We start from the raw sequence: 16,325 nt of genomic DNA on the forward strand, positions 1-16,325 counted from the left end.
CACAGGGAAGATGGTTGATTCTACAGAGAGTGACACTGATGTCCAGTATCTGGGTATCCTGGCCTTAGTACTGATTGCTCTAATAGCTGGACTGGTAATACATTCATTTATTATAGAAGTCAATGTAACCGACTGGTGGAAAGGAAGATCAGTGACTCCTGTTGACCACATTGTAACTTCTGTTGGGATTTCAAGGATGTGTGCTCAATGTGCTAATACTGTATATTTTTTTTACTCATCCACTCTTCTGGAGAAACCTGGATTTACGCATAAAACTCACTATAGGCATAGGTTATGAGTTCCTTACTTATGCCAATATCTGGTTAACATCTCTGCTCTACATTGTCTTCTGTCTGAAGATCTCCAGCTTCCACACCAGGCTGTTCCTGTATCTGAGAGAGATGATAGTTAGATATGAGCGAGCACACTCGTTCGAGCATTAAGGTACTCGAGATGCTCGTTACTCGAGTCGAACACCACGCGGTACTCGAGTCAATTGCATTTCCTTCCCTGCATGTTTAGCGACATTTTCTAGCCAATAGACATGCGGGGAAGGCATTACCACTTCCTGCTGTAACGTGCCGGCCCTATCCCACCCCACAGCAGTGAGTGGCTGGCGAGATCAGGTGACCGCCGAGAACTTAAAGTGGTCCTGCCCTCGGCTCGCCTCAGACACATGCTGGCAGAGGTTAGGAAAAGTGCTGTGTGCAATACTGTTGTGGATGGCTAGGAGCAGTTGTGCACGATTTTTATTTATTTTTTTTATCTCGGGCTGTGCAGGCCATTTCATCTATAGCGTTCTCAGTCTGCAGTGTATTATACGGAGTTTAGGGAAAGAGCTGCTGCTCATATAGGGAAAGTGTTAGAGTAGGATCCTGTCTTCAAAAACCCAAAAGCTCCTTCGTTGGGCTACATCTGACCGTGTGCATTATACTTGTGGCTGGCTGGGAGTTGTAGTGCTTCCATTTTTGTATTACGCATCTAGGCCTGTCCCCAGCCTTTCAGTAATAGTTTTTTCAGGCTGCAGTGCCGTACAACCAGCTCTCACCGTGAAACTGCACTCAAATATTTCCTACCCTACTGCAAACGACTTCATTTATACTGTTCTGTGTCTGCAGTGCATAACACAGAGTGTTGGGGCACAGTCACATCTATAGGGAAAGTTATATACACACTATACAGTCCATATCCTCCGTGCAAAAACCCCAAAGCTCCTTCGTTGAGCTACATCTGACCATGTGCATTATACTTGTGGCTTTAGGAGAGCATTATAATGCGGGATTAGGAGAGAGGCAAGTTTCTGGGGTCCCCAGCTTCATATCACAATTTATGGGTCCGCGACGGAGGCGCTGCTGTCGGACTGAACACCACCAGGGGAGACAGCGGACCTTCCCCAGTACACACCCGATCGGCAGCAGGAGCTGGGGGAGACAGGAGGGGGTTCCGCAGTCACCCGCCGGCAGTGATCCTTCCTGGATGGGCCTCCGAGCCAGGACGGTAGTGCCGGGTGCAGGGGTCAGCGGAAGCTGCAGCGCTGACCGTGAGTAACGGAGCCCAGACCAATCCTAGCCCTGTGATAAATCACTCTCAAATGGACACCTCAGAGCCTTCCCCACGAACTCACCCCCCCCCCCCAGCTAGCTCTTCTGCTGCTTAGAGCTTGCATTCCCGCCCCTGCAGCCATCTTCTCATCCCTCCCCCCCTTTTTTCTTCTCAACCTCTTGGGCTGCATGAATGCATGATTAGAGGAAGAAGATCTTGCCTAATGCCAGCATTAAGTAAACTGCTGTTCAAACTCAGCCTACTGCTAGACCTGCTGTCGTGGAACCTTCCTTTGTGGAACCACGGCTTACTCAATTTGGAATGTTTACACCCTTCCATATTAATTCTGAATTGATAATGCGCATAAGAAGTTTTCACACTGACACAAGGTTCAGCATGCATAGCTTCCTCAATTCTAACTTTAATGATCGGCGTGTAGCCTGTTTTAAGAGTTTAACATATCCGCCCATCTGGGCAGGTCAAAGATTACATAGATACAACGTATTGTTTAATTATTGGATAAGCATCTTGCAATTCTTCCATCCTCCGGTCATCTGTGATTGGCCATCAGGTGGTGGATGAAATGAGTGGGTTGTCTTGGAGCCACGTGTGGTTCCTTCGATATGATTGGATGTTACATCATGAACTATAAATTGCACAAACCTCCCATGTTATTTGCATACGTTTCCAGTAAAATTGCTTGGGTAATTTCTGCGGTAGCTGTTTCAGACTGCGGTTGTCCATGTCTGAGTTAACTGTCTTCCAAAATTGCAAAACAGATGGAAAATGTAACGTGTTTATACTATATATTATCTTGTCAGCGTTTTGAGAACAGAAGTTTCATGTTGGCTTCCCCATGTCAGCAGAGTTATAAAACAGATATTTTCATATGAGCGGAAGTACCTATTGCATAACTGTAAGAACATTATATTTGTAGCAAGACAGAAAGCAAATATGTATACAGAATGTTAAATTGACAACTGTCTACTGCCAAGGCCCACCGATCCATATAGATATATACTGGGCTTCCACCACAGACCCCCCTTGAAACTATGTGTTTCACTAAACTCGCCCTGCTCCGTCCCACCCCCACTGCTGACCCTAGACTCGCATTGTGTTGTACACTGGAGCTATTGCTGTCATGGGGGTATAGGATGGTTCGACATCATCGTATTCTGGATCCATGATGACGACGTTTGCGCTGATAGTGGGCTTTTTGTTGGACATCGTACTGGGACAGGTGGACCAGGCAGTCATCAGGGTCGGAATACACTGTATGCAACGACAAACAGAAATTAGGATGACTATAAAGGTGACAAATATAATTAGGTTAGGAGAGGTGCGACTTTTACTATTTCAGGTAAACACTGCATAACTTGTATAGAACCCCGCCTTCTTGACATTACCTCGATTCATCAACAAGAGTGCAAAATCAGAACTATCTAATTACTGATCACTATGACTAAACCCCTGTCTCATTAGTAAGTGCATTATCATATATATCAATCTGGAAAGAAAGAGCTACAAGGTGATTATTCCCACTTCCCTTTTCCAGAGGCGGCAAGGTAACAGGACCACGGGCGTTGTAACACCGGTATGTTGCGTGGACATAAGCAGAGTGCACTGCAGATAAAATAAAGCAAAATCTTAGCGAAAACCTATCACAGTGTTCTAAATACACAATGTTTCAAAACTTATTTTATATATTTTTTCCTTCTCCCGTTAGGTACCTTACTGAGGAAAACAGACTAAGGTTAGCTCTTTTTAGTTAGTGCGGTCAGCTTCTTAATGGCAACTGCGTCTTTACCTGCGGGTCACGTTTTGTCTGGAATGTAGGTACAAGTCTCCCCTATCATCTTACAGACACTCCCTTTTTTGGCTAAAATCGTACCTAGTGCCATTCTATTTTGAAAAGTCATAGTCGAGGTAGGTCCTATTGGTCGACTAGTCCCTATAAGGTGTCTCTAGTATAACTTATAAATCACTTTTAATTGTAATAAACATAATTAATCTGGTCAACATTTTATTTACCATAATAAATCAAGAAAAATTTTAAAAACTCGTCAGGTACCCCCCTTGGCTGTCTTATGACGTCAACGTACATGTGTGGGTCACAACTATCACCAGGAGCCTCTCTTCTCACGCTAATGTGCTGTTACAATACTAGTAGTGTGCACAGGTACGCACGGCGTGGGACACCCTGATCTTCACCCACACCGATGTCCCTCCTGGAGATAGTCCTGATGGTGAACACGTCCAGGCCGCCTACCCTGACCCTACACTACCTAGTGACAAGACTGGAAAGAGCCATCATACCTATGCAGAAAACAAGGGTAGACCAACATGACAGGATAACTACAGAACACAGCAGAGTTGGGTCAAGATAGAGTAACTATGGGGGGTAACCTCATTATCTTCAATGCTGTCTGACAGGATGTGGGGGAGCATAAAGGCTTTACTAAGGCACATTCCCCTGTCCAATTACTTTCTAGACATGTTGTCACATTATTTCACCTATGAAGTGTGTACCTTCGTTTACCTCATTCACTTCCGGTACCCTGTATCTGCAGATTACCTCATTCATGAGCTTCTGTGTGGTTATCTGCTCATTTACCTTAGTATCAGGGTGGGCCTCCAACCTGAAAAAGACTCGAGCAACAACAAGCACATGTTCATACTCCCCAACAGGTGTGAGCTGAATTTGGTCAAATTGGCAATCTCTGAAATGGGTAGAGTGGTCAAGGCAAGTGTTATATGGCCACCTTACTTCTGTCCGGACTCGCATATGGCAAAGATCATGCTAACTGGACAAATGGTGCAGTAGCTACAGAGAACCTAGGTGTCACCCATTCTTGTTCAGTGTCGACGTCATCGCTGCTTTTGATTCTGTGTACCAGTTGGGCCATCATGGGGGACAGGGACCTCTGTAGGCAAGTTCTGTTGATTGTTCGCCATACGCCGTCCTGTTCTGTCGCTCCCGTCTTTTAGCCCATCTGCTTTCTTTCCTCGTTGACTTGTAACTGTAAAGTCCTTGACATATCAAAGTCCAAGGTTTTTATCAAAGTCCAAAGTTTTTATCAAAGTCCAAAGTTTTTATCAAAGTCCAAAGTTTTTATCACTGACTCATGCTGTCAGTATCTATTCTTCTTTCTTCCACGGCTTGAGGGCCGCTGCCTTTGCTGTGTTGTCGGCGAGGGTGTCATCTCTCGCTTCTCCATTGTAGTAATCGGTGTGAATTCTCCATTGCCAGGTAGTAGTAGTAGGGCTTCCATGAGACTCTGCACCGCTGCACCATTCTTAATTGGCTGTCCTACTGAGATAACAAGCTGTCTGGCCTTCCATATTGGGCCATATCATGAGCTATGCCAAATGCATACCGGGAGTCAGTGTAAAGAGTTGCCGACTTACCTTCTACCACTCCACACGCCTCAGTGAGGGCCTCCGGTTCCGCTTCTTGCCCTGAGACATGCGGAGGCAGAGCTTCTGCGTTTAGGACATCTTGTTGTGTTACCTCTGCATATCTGGTTCGGAATCATCAATCCTCACCCTGATACCATCTACAAAAGAAAACTCAAAATATGCATCATTAACAGTGTGTACATCACCACAATAATGTCAGAATCTTGTTGCACAGAATTTTAAACAATTTTAAAAAATAGCTGATCTGCCATACTCAGATCACCTATGCCTCCCCTCCCCCCAGGAATACCTGATTAAAAGAAGAGTAGCCGGGTTCAAGGTATTACAACATTGGGAAGAAATATTGGGGGAGGCATGGAAAGAGCACATTGTAGCCGGATCTAATAGGCCAGAGATGAGTGCTTGGGTTGCACTTGCATGAGTATGTTCTGGGTGTCATTTGGGGTGTGGACCACTAGGGGGTAGTCCAATACCAACTTAGAAGATTTGTCAACCATTGCCTGTACTGCTGCCACCGCAAAAGCAGATGAGGGAGCTCCTCGAGTCACTGGATCTAACCTCATGGCTGTGGTTGTCCTCCGTGCTTTTGTGTCAATACTGTCATATGGGCGGCAGTATGAAACAAGGCCCAGAAAGGGGCGGAATTTGGCAACAGGTGTATGTACGGGTATGGCCTGCAGAACTTGGTTAGTCTTTGGAGGCCTCCAGGCCTTACAGCCTTCTGCAAGAGAAATTAACAGTGAAATTGTGGCCGGTTGGCAGTTTTTCCAAAGCATCAGCACACAGCACCTAACATGTGTGGCTGACCCTTCACCCCTTTTTTTTTTTTTTTTTTTTTTAACTAGGGGGATACTGTTTGACCCAGGGGTGTGTATCTGGGTCTCGTATATATTATCATGGTGGGTATATTCAATTTTCCTATGTCTGTCTTGTGGGTGTCCCATAATTTGTCAGGAACCGTGGAAAGCTGAGTTTGGGACAGGAGAAAAAACAAAACTTTTTCTTCTGGCTATCTATGATTCTTACCCCCTCCTTGGATAAGAGACGTGTTCTTGCATCATCTAGCTCCACCCCTCTGAATCAGGCTAATCCCTTACTTCCTTATTCTCTCATTCAAGTTTGGCAGTCCTTGGGTACACATCACAACCCAATAAAGATAAAGTCTTATGCATCACACAATTTACGGATCAATCTGCCCCGTTCCTCCTGTGGATACCTGGCCTTATCGTTACCTGCTTGTTTCCTATTCCTTGGCTTCTCTACCGTTTCTCTACAGTTTCTCTTACTCCCTGTAGTTTATTTATTTATTTTATATTGTCTGTGAATATACGTTACTTGTGCTGGGACTACAGGGCAAGTAACTTCCTCTTTTCAAGTCTCTCGCTCATGTGACAGCCCAGCGACAGGATTATAAGGGAGAACGTGGCTAATTTTTACTTTTACAACAGTTTTTGTCCCAGACTTCCGGCGACCGGGCAGATGCAGTCTTAGATGCCGGGCATCTCCATCTGATTGGTAATGTACTGCAATTCTCTCTATTTACTAAAGTGTTATATTGAACGCTGGTGTCTTTGGCGTGTATTAATACAGACGCCATTTCAGCCCACCTTCTCTTCCTCTTTTTAGGTCTCTTAAGGAAATTCTAACGTCTAATGCATAAATCACATATATTATGTTGTAACTTTACGGTCACAGCGGTGACCACCTAACATTGTATGTGGTTACAATTTAATTGGGGGCTGCTAACATGTACGCTGTTGGGGACTTGGCAAACATAGACGTATTTTCTTGTGGGCATGGTGGGCTACGCAGTCTGTTACAGTTACAGTTTGTATTCTTAAGAGCCCCCTCAGGATGTGAGTGGCATATAACTTTTTACATTTGTATGACGGATGTATTTGTCTGAAGGATTAGATTACATAACAAGCCATCCGCAGTAGTTATTTGTTACAGTACAAGAATTGCTTCACTTTTATTAAGAGTTCCACTTCCTCTTTTTAAATGAAGTTAGCAGCCTTTTTTTTTTTTCCAAACCCACTTACGGGCACAAGCCTATACTTCTATGCTATTATTAACGTTTAACAATTCAAAGGCCACACAGTTTAGTAGTCTGTCTTTTACTAGAAGGGATCCAATAATGCAACCTATGAAGTCCAAACCCACAGCGCGCCGCTGTGTACGGTGCATTAATCTTGGCTATAACCCAGCCAATGCATTCTCATTGCTAACAATCCTTTCTTACAGTTGAGCAGGACTGATACTACTTCTATATGACAGACAAACAAACTATTCCTATATAACAACTCAGCAGGATTAGCTCTACACAACAGACAAGCACACTAACTTTATAAAACTGACAGGTAGGACGTTTTGAGCACACAGAAAGATTGCTTGATTAATCAATGATAACTTGACTTTCCACCCCTTCCACACTTTTCTGGAGGGTGTAAGAATTGACCTTGGTACAATGTTTGTTGCCTTTCACTTTCAATCATGGCTGCCAAATTCATGATTATAGAAGTCTCCTCAGATGCCAGACATAGTATGTCCCGCCCTAGAGTCTCTAGCATTTCTGTCACTACACAGTTTATTGATCTACCCTCAGACGGAGGGATCCACTCGTGCACGTTTAAACGATAAACAAATATTTGCAGACCATCATCCTCAAACAGTGGACCGTAACCACAGCGGTGGGCGGGGTAGGGATTATTCTGACTACAGATCTCCCATCCGAGGGCACTTATCGTCAATAACAATCCTTTTTGGCAATTTGGGCAAGACATGGGTGGTATACTCATACAATTAGACAGACAAGTAGACGGAGCACCAGTACGGCTGGTTTAGTCTAAACTGCCCCTCGGGATACTGTCTGGCAGCCCCCCTCTCCTAGGTCTCTTACCAGACTCTAACGGAGCAGCGGTGCCTGTCCAGACGTTTGACCGTTTCCTGACTCTAAGGTTTTAGACACCAAACCTGACCCGAGCAGGACCACCTAGTCAAACTACCCCGACAGGTCCCCTTACTCTAAGGTTTTAGACTCCAAACCTGACCCGAGTAAGGGGCCCCTGTACGGGGACTTCCTCCCCCTTAAAGCAATTCACTGACCTTGCCAACCGACCAGTACTCTCACAACGACAGGCATGTAAACATTCCTTTATATCTTATGACAGGTTCTTATCGAGTGATCGAGACTTATAGAAATACCTGTCGAGCGGGTCCAAATCGTTCGGCCTTGACACGGCACATAGGCGAGCCTGAACTTAGCCACACAGGTATAGATAATTAATTTATCTTACCGTGTTCTGATGATATTTTGGGCCCACCAAGTCCAAGGTCGCATATGTCCGTGTCTTCTGTCCGAATTCTATGGAACCTATCGATCACTCCCCGTACGGGCCACCAGCTGTCGTGGAACCTTCCTTTGTGGAACCACGGCTTACTCAATTTGGAATGTTTACACCCTTCCATATTAATTCTGAATTGATAATGCGCATAAGAAGTTTTCACACTGACACAAGGTTCAGCATGCATAGCTTCCTCAATTCTAACTTTAATGATCGGCGTGTAGCCTGTTTTAAGAGTTTAACATATCCGCCCATCTGGGCAGGTCAAAGATTACATAGATACAACGTATTGTTTAATTATTGGATGAGTATCTTGCAATTCTTCCATCCTCCGGTCATCTGTGATTGGCCATCAGGTGGTGGATGAAATGAGTGGGTTGTCTTGGAGCCACGTGTGGTTCCTTCGATATGATTGGATGTTACATCATGAACTATAAATTGCACAAACCTCCCATGTTATTTGCATACGTTTCCAGTAAAATTGCTTGGGTAATTTCTGCGGTAGCTGTTTCAGACTGCGGTTGTCCATGTCTGAGTTAACTGTCTTCCAAAATTGCAAAACAGATGGAAAATGTAACGTGTTTATACTATATATTATCTTGTCAGCGTTTTGAGAACAGAAGTTTCATGTTGGCTTCCCCATGTCAGCAGAGTTATAAAACAGATATTTTCATATGAGCGGAAGTACCTATTGTATAACTGTAAGAACATTATATTTGTAGCAAGACAGAAAGCAAATATGTATACAGAATGTTAAATTGACAACTGTCTACTGCCAAGGCCCACCGATCCATATAGATATATACTGGGCTTCCACCACACTACAATAAGGCAGTGTTACGGCACTCTGCCCCCCAGAGCGCCAGATGGGGTGCCCTGATCTTCCCGCACCCCACTGTCCCTGCCTACTTGCCTCGGCCCTGGCTAACCCCAGGCGGACAACTGGGCGGCGGTCCCTGCGCTGGCTAGGGACCTGGCGACTACCTAGATGGAACTACTAACAGGGGACAGAGTGCCGACAGAAGAGGCAGGTGGAACAAACCAACAAAACTTACAAGTACAAGCAGGGCTGGAGATGGAGCTCACAGGCAGATAGACAGGACCTGAATAGCAACTAGTGCTGACTGGGACAGACCAGACTAGAGGCTAACAGGACCAACAGAAACAGGCTGAGAAAGGATAGCAGGGCTGACAGACAACTAGGGACTGGCTGAGGTAAACTGCAGACAGACTGACTAGATGAAAGCAGAACCAATAACTGGCAGTGAGCTCACATCACTGCCAGTCTCTTAACCACAAGGTTCCGCCCCGGGGCGGAGAGTGGGAGGAGGCAACTCCACCCACTGCTGTATAAGAAGAACGGAGGAGTGCGGGCGGCACCCTACGGGCGGACACGCCCATGCCGCCGCCCACCGGCCGTCCCAAGCTGCTGGGATAACCTCGACACAGGGCTCCAGGCTGCTGGAGCCGACGCCGGAGCGACGCGCGCCGACCGCGGGACCCTGTGCCGCGCTGTATGGTAACATTACCCCCCCTCTGACGGGGGACCTCCGGGCCCCCGGAAACTCGACCAGGCTTATCCAGGAGGCGGCTGTGAAAACGCTGTACCAACCCGAGAATGTGACCCTCCTGAGCGGTCACCATGGGCTGATCCTCAGGTCCATGACTTCGGTAGTCTGTGGCTGCCCCATTTCCTTCAGGGCCAACCGCTGACATATCGTCATGTTTCAGGTCGTCTTCCGAGTCAATGTCCAACCATTCACCACTGTCTTTTGACCCATCCTCGCTACCAATGACGCTGCCTTCAAAATCTGAGGCATCTCCAACTTTAAAATCACTGTCATCTGAGCTATCATACTCCAAAAAACTCTTCCGGGCCCCCAAATATTGTAAGGTTCCTGTAGCCCGGCGAGAATCCAGGATCTCCTGGGCCTCGTATTCAACTTCATCACGGACCGGGGTGGGCGGCGGGGGACCGGAGGTGGGCATCACCGAAGGGACAACAGGTTTCGACACAGACTTATGGAACCCCCTGCGACCCCTCCTTTTGCGATTTCCAGAGGACCGGTACCCCTTCTGTCCCGCCCTGTATGGCTCAAACACCGACAGACTCTCCTCACAACGCAACTGCATACGAGACCCCACCCCTTTCTTCCGTCCCCCCTGCAGGGCATCGGTGGCGACATCAGCAGCAGGGCAGGCGGACGGGGTGTGAAGGTAAGTGAGACCTCGGGGACTGAGTGCGGTATCGACTGAGCAGGGAGGACAGGAAGCGCGATGGCTATGGCAGAACGGCCCCCACTGGGTTAGCTCCCCAGTGGCCCAATCGAATTGGGGGTTATGCAACGCCAGCCACGGCATCCCTAGTACCATGTCTACCGACATTTTCTCCATCACCAGGAATGATAGACCTTCCGAATGGCGACCCCCCACAGTGAGTTGTAACACTGGGGTCCTCCATCGTACCAAGCCCGAAGCCAGAGGAGTAGCATCAATGCTAGCAAAACGAATTGGCGTCTTCAGCGCCAAAAATTCCGCCCTCAGGGGCTCAACGAGACGCATGCTTACCAGGTTAGCGGCTGCTCCGGAATCAATAAACGCCTGCCCTAGGCGGGAGAAGTTCCGGAATCTAACCTGGCAGGGTATTAGAAGTCTAGGACGTACCTGTGGTCCTAGGCGACCCTCCCTGCAATCGCCTAGGACTGGGAGTCTTTCTGCCGATTCGGACTGTGGGCGCTGAGGCCTCAGGGGGCAGGTTATCACCCGATGTCCAGCTTTCCCGCAGTAGAGGCAGAGATGATGCAATAACCGAACTCGGCGTCGCTCCTTGGGGTCCAGCGGGTCCAGTTCCATAGGTTCGGGAACAGAGACTGGTACGGAAGAGGAAGGAACAGGACAAACGACCTCCCTGACTCTACTGGTCTGCCTGTCCTGCCTCCCAGCCCTGAGCCTCCTATCTGCCTTCACCGCTAGCTCCATGGCCTCCTTTAAGGACCCGGGAATGGGATGGGAGATCAACAGCTCTTTGACCGCGTCCGAGAGACCCTGCAGAAAAACGTCCTTCAGGGCACTCTCGTTCCATGCAGTGTCGCCCGCATAGCGTCTGAAACTGGAGCAATAATCCTCCACACAAAGCGACCCCTGATGCAGCGCCAGCAACCGTGAAACCGCCAACCCCACTCGGTCCGGCTCATCGAAGATGCCCCCGAGTTCCTGAAAAAAGGAGTCCACCGACTGCAGGGAGGGGGAACCCTCGGGAATAGAAAAGGCCCAAGTCTGGGCAGAGCCCCGCAGCAGGGACATTATAAGCCCGACCCTCTGGGCCTCTGAGCCCGAAGAACGGGGACGCATCCGAAAAAACAGGCGACACGCCTGTTGAAAAACGAAAAACTTGTTCCTCTCCCCAGAGAACACCTCGGGGAGAGGGCACTTGGGTTCGGGACTGGTAAAGGCGTTCTGCCCCTGCGACAACGCCCACTGCTCCTGGGCCACCATGCGAGCTGACAAATCCCGGATCACCGGCACCAGGTCTTGCAGCTGGTTTGCAAGGGCGCTGATCGCCGCCATGAAAAAAAAATATTTTAAGGGCCAGTTATTATGTTACGGCACTCTGCCCCCCAGAGCGCCAGATGGGGTGCCCTGATCTTCCCGCACCCCACTGTCCCTGCCTACTTGCCTCGGCCCTGGCTAACCCCAGGCGGACAACTGGGCGGCGGTCCCTGCGCTGGCTAGGGACCTGGCGACTACCTAGATGGAACTACTAACAGGGGACAGAGTGCCGACAGAAGAGGCAGGTGGAACAAACCAACAAAACTTACAAGTACAAGCAGGGCTGGAGATGGAGCTCACAGGCAGATAGACAGGACCTGAATAGCAACTAGTGCTGACTGGGACAGACCAGACTAGAGGCTAACAGGACCAACAGAAACAGGCTGAGAAAGGATAGCAGGGCTGACAGACAACTAGGGACTGGCTGAGGTAAACTGCAGACAGACTGACTAGATGAAAGCAGAACCAATAACTGGCAGTGAGCTCACATCACTGCCAGTCTCTTAACCACAAGGTTCCGCCCCGGGGCGGAGAGTGGGAGGAGGCAACTCCACCCACTGCTGTATAAGAAGAACGGAGGAGTGCGGGCGGCACCCTACGGGCGGACACGCCCATGCCGCCGCCCACCGGCCGTCCCAAGCTGCTGGGATAACCTCGACACAGGGCTCCAGGCTGCTGGAGCCGACGCCGGAGCGACGCGCGCCGACCGCGGGACCCCGTGCCGCGCTGTATGGTAACAGGCAGTTTAAGTTACAAGAGCTCAGCTCTAATTTTCTAATGCTCATCAAAAGGTATGGCTCAAAATTACTATTCCTCCAGGAAACCCACTTTAAAGGCGATAAATGCTTCAAACTTCCAGGGAATCAATTCTCACTGGCCTTCCACAGTACCCACCCCACATCTACTTCTAAAGGCATATCAATCTTTCTTCACAAAGACATTAAATTTAGAGATGAGCGAGCACCAAAATGCTCGGGTGCTCGTTACTCGGGACGAAATTTTCGCAATGCTCGAGGGTTCGTTTCGAGTAACGAACCCCATTGAAGTCAATGGGCGACCCGAGCATTTTTGTATATCGCCGATGCTCGCTAAGGTTTTTGTTTGTGAAAATCTGGGCAATTCAACAAAGTGATGGGAACGACACAGCAACGGATAGGGCAGGCGAGGGGCTACATGTTGGGCTGCATCTCAAGTTCCCAGGTCCCACTATTAAGCCACAATAGCGGCAAGAGTGCCCCCCGCACTGTCAGCGTAAAGATCGTTCTCCTCTGCCATAGCTGTAACAGCTGTGGCAGAGAAGAACGATGTTTGCCCATTGAATTCAATGGAGCCAGCAATACAGCAGGTTCCACTGAAAGCAATGGGCTGCCGGCGATCGCGGGATGAATTGTCGGGAAGGGCTTAAATATATAAGCCCTTCCCTGCAATTCATCCAGAAGTGTGTTACAATAAAAATATATACCGGCGTATAAGGCGACGGGGCGTATAAAACGACCCCCCAACTGTCACCTTATACGCCGGCAATACAGTGGAGCAAAGAATAAAAATCATTACTCACTTCTTCTGACGTTCTGCGGTGCTCCTGCAGGCTGTCGCTCCCTCCTGGTCCACGGCAGAGCATTGCTTTCTGGATGCAGGGCTTGAAATCCCCGCCTCCAGAAACACAGCCAATCACAGCCATTCAATGACATCATTGTCATTGGCTGTGATTGGCTGAAGGCACGTGTGTTTCTGGAGGCGGGGATTTAAAGCCCTTCGTAGAGAAAGCAATGCTCTGCAGGGAACCAGGAGGGAGCGACAGCCTGCAGCAGCACCGCAGAGCGTCAGAAGAAGTGAGTAATGATTTTTATTCTTTGCTCCACTGTATTGCCGGCGTATAAGGTGACAGTTGGGGGGTCGTCTTATACGCCCCGTCGCCTTATACGCCGGTATATATTTTTATTGTAACACATTTCTGGATGAATTGTCGGGAAGGGCTTATATATTTAAGCCCTTCCCGACAATTCATCCCCGCGCACGCCGGCAGCCCATTGCTTTCAGTGGAACCTGCTGTATTGCTGGCTCCATTGAATTCAATGGGCAAACATCGTTCTTCTCTGCCACAGCTGTTACAGCTGTGGCAGAGAAAAATGATTTGTCTTCTATATGTTCTCAATGGGGTCGGCGCTGCTGCCGCCGGCCCCATTGAGCGCATATAGAGAAGAGAACAGAAATCGCAGATCGCACATAGGTGCGATCTGCGATTTCTATGGCCTTAAGAAGGACCGTTGAAACCTAAAATACTCCTAACACTCTCCCTATAGCAGCTCCACCAAGATACCACTTTCCCTGAACTAATGTCAGAATGCATCTGTGGCGAGCCGCGGGAGGGGCAGATTTTAATACTCGGGTGACACCTAATCTCGCCAGCCACTCACTGCAGGGGGGTGGTATAGGGCTTGAACGTTGCAGGGGGAAGTTGTAATGCCTTCCCTGTCTTTCTATTGGCCAGAAAAGCGCGCAAATTTCTCAGGGAAGAAAATGAAAGTAACCCGAACACCGCGTGGTACTCGTTACGAGTAACGAGCATCTCGAACACCCTAATACTCGAACGAGTATCAAGCTCGGATGAGTATGCTCGCTCATCTCTAATTAAATTCATAGAATAAGACAAATATAGAGACGGAGAGGGCAGGGTTCTATTTCTGAAAGCCTCCCTAAACAACGTTAGAATGATGCTTGCCAATATTTATTATGACCAGATCCCGTGGCTACTGAGACAATTAGAGACCTTAAAACAATTTGCAGTCGGTCAATTGATTATAGCCAGGGACCTCAATGTCTCCCTCAACCCTCTCTTAGACACATCTACGGTCTGCTCACAAATCTCCCAAATAAAGTTGAAAAAGTTAAATAGGTGTCTGCAAAACCTACAGGTGGCAGACACCTGGCGCATCATGCACCCCCTGACAAAGGACTTCTCTTATTTTTCTCAGGCTCACTCCTCATTCCAGAGGTTGGACTATGTCCTAGTCTCCTCTGACCTCCTTGAAACACTAGTCAAAGCAGAGATAGATACAATAATGATTTCGGACCATGCCCCGGTCCACGCAACGCTCCGTGAATTCCGCCCGAAGCCGCGGGAGTGGAGATGGAGACTCAACCCCTCAATTTTAGATTAAATAGAGGATAGAGAATATATGACAAAACTACTGGAAGAATTCTTCCATATCAATAATGTAGAAGGCATATCAGCGCCAATAGTTTGGGAGGCCCATAAAGCCGTCGCACGAGGACTCTTGATAGCAGTGGTCACTCGCATAAAGAAGCGCCTCCAAAAAGAAATTGACGAAAAATTAAAAAAAGATTGCGAGGCTGAAACAAACAACTAAACTGTCCCATGCCCAAGAAAATCTGGAGGAACTAAAAGCCCTTAGATTAGACTTAAAGCAATGCCTCGATGCAAGATTTAACAAATAACAACTCCACCTAAAACATACCATCTTTGCTCAGGGAAATAAAGGTAGCAAGTTCATGTATTCTATGATCAAGAAAGCTAAGACAAGAAACTCAATTAACTCAATAAAAACAACAGAGGGCAATACAGTAACATCTTCTCCTGACATAGCTAGAGAGTTCCAATTATACTACTCAAATCTCTATAACCTAGGGACGAATCCACTGGCCTTGGGAAAGGAGGGTATTACCTCTCTGATAGACTCTTTCCTATGCCAGGCGAAGATGCCCAAGCTGAACCCATCTGAAACTTCCTCCCTAACCTCCCCGATCACCCAATCCGAAGTTCAAAAGTTAATTGCTTCTCGCCCACCAAACAAAAGCCCAGGCCCCAACGGGCTGACCATATGTTATTACAAAACTTTCCAAACTACCCTAGAACCCAGACTTAGAGATATTTTTAATGATCTTTTGAAGGGGGCATCCCTGCCGAAACAGTCATTAGAGGCCCACATTACTCTAATCCACAAAATTAAAAAAGACCCAGAGAATTGTGGCAGCTACTGCCCAATATCTTTGGCCCACAATTTCATGTCGAGATTAATCAAACTGTTGGCAGGGAGGATAGAGATTTTCATGTCCTCACTGATCAATGAAGAACAAACAGGATTCATTAGGGGAAGAGAAGGGAGAAACAACTGCCTCAGACTTCTCCACTCCACCCGATACTCCCAAGTTCATAACATACCGTTAACATACCGTAAGCACTGACGCTGAAAAGGCTTTCAACAGGGTGGATTGGGGATATATGGAAAGAGTCCTTCTTCATCTCAATTTCCCTAAGGAGTTTGTCTTGGCGATCTTCTCTCTTTATACGAACCCGCATGCACGACTCAAAATTAATGAAATCCTATCCCCCATTTGACATAAGAAATGGCACAAGTCAGGGATGCCCCCTTTCGCCAGCACTCTTCATACTGGCATTAGAACCCCTTCTACAGAAGGTCAGACAAGACCCCGATATCCGCGTGCTAA

This window comes from Eleutherodactylus coqui, chromosome 1 (genome assembly GCF_035609145.1).
Source record: "Eleutherodactylus coqui strain aEleCoq1 chromosome 1, aEleCoq1.hap1, whole genome shotgun sequence".
Taxonomy (NCBI): Eukaryota; Metazoa; Chordata; class Amphibia; order Anura; family Eleutherodactylidae; genus Eleutherodactylus; species Eleutherodactylus coqui.